Source organism: Dipodomys spectabilis, unplaced genomic scaffold, assembly GCF_019054845.1.
Source record: "Dipodomys spectabilis isolate Male_0828 unplaced genomic scaffold, ASM1905484v1 ptg000047l, whole genome shotgun sequence".
In the NCBI taxonomy this organism is placed as follows: domain Eukaryota; kingdom Metazoa; phylum Chordata; class Mammalia; order Rodentia; family Heteromyidae; genus Dipodomys; species Dipodomys spectabilis.
Window position 1 is genome coordinate 3,421,555 of NW_024870724.1, and position 1,469 is coordinate 3,423,023.

A 1,469-nucleotide genomic window follows, 5' to 3' on the forward strand; every position below is an offset into this window, starting at 1 on the left:
CAAAGCTGACCAATTAGAAGGAAAAGAAATAAAAAACCAAGTAGAAGGACTTAACAGTAGGTTAGACCATGCAGAAGATCGAATCTCAGGGATTGAAGACAGCCTAGGTCTTATAGAGAAAGAACATACAACTCTCCAAGACAAATCCAAGAAACATGATAGATCTATTCAACATTTGGAAAACACAATCAGAAGGCCTATTCTGAGGACAATTGGTGTAGAGGAACACCTAGACATAGAAGTTAACTGTCTAGGAAATTTGGTTAATAGAATCCTAGCAGAGAACTTCCCAAACATACAAAAATATAGGCCTATTCAGATACAAGATGCTTGTAGAACCACAAATAGACCAGACCAGAACAGCATTTCCCATTGTCACATTCTAATCCACACAGGATCAATTCAGACCAACAAAAATTGCCAAAAGATGTCAAGGAGAAAAGATCAATCACCTATAAAGGAAAACCAATTAGAATCACCTTATATTTTTCAGCAGAGATAATTAAAGCAAGAAGAGCCTGGAAGGCTGTATGCCATGCCTTAAAGACAAACAAGTTTCAACCAAGAATACTGTACCCAGCTAAACTATCCTTCATAACCGAAGGTCAAATAAAAACCTTCCATTGCAAAGAAAAACTGAAAAATATATCTCCACCAAACCAGCCCTATAAAAAATACTTAAAGATGACCTACAAACAGAAAACCAACAAGACCACAATAATGGCTAAGAAACCACCCAAACTGAGAATCCAAGAACCATAGGAAGAACCAAGTTTCCACAACCCCCAAGGAGATGGATAGCATGGCAGGAGCTACCAAACACCTCTCAGTCCTACCTCTCAACATTAACGGACTTAAAGCTCCAATTTAGCGAAAGAGTCTGTCTAGTTGAATTAAAAAGCAGGATAACTCTACCTCCTGCTTTCGGGAGTCACACCCTGCCCATAAAAACAAACACATTTTGATAATGAAAGGCTGGAATAAAATCTACCAAGCAAACAGCTGCCATAAACAGGAAGGAGTTGCAATAATAATTTCAGATAAAATATGCTTCAAATTAAAATTAGTGTAAAGAGATAAAGAAGGTCGCTACATATGACTTCTGGGTTCTCTACTTCAGAAGGATATTACAATTCTAAATATGGAATCGCCAAACAATGGAGTGCCCAAATTTATCCAAGAGACACTATTTTCCCTCAGATCTCACATAGATCCAAAGATATTAAGTGTTGAGGATTTTAACACAACACTATGCCCACTATATAGATCAAATCGGCAAAAAATTAACAGAAAAACCACAGATCTAAACAACTGCATAGAGCAAATAGATTTAACAGACATCTATTGAATGAATATTTCACCCAGTAGCATCAGAATACATGTTTTACTCTCCAGCACATGGAACATTTTCCAAAAGAGATCACATTTTAGGTCACAAAGCAAACTTGCCCAAGTTACACCTTGCATTC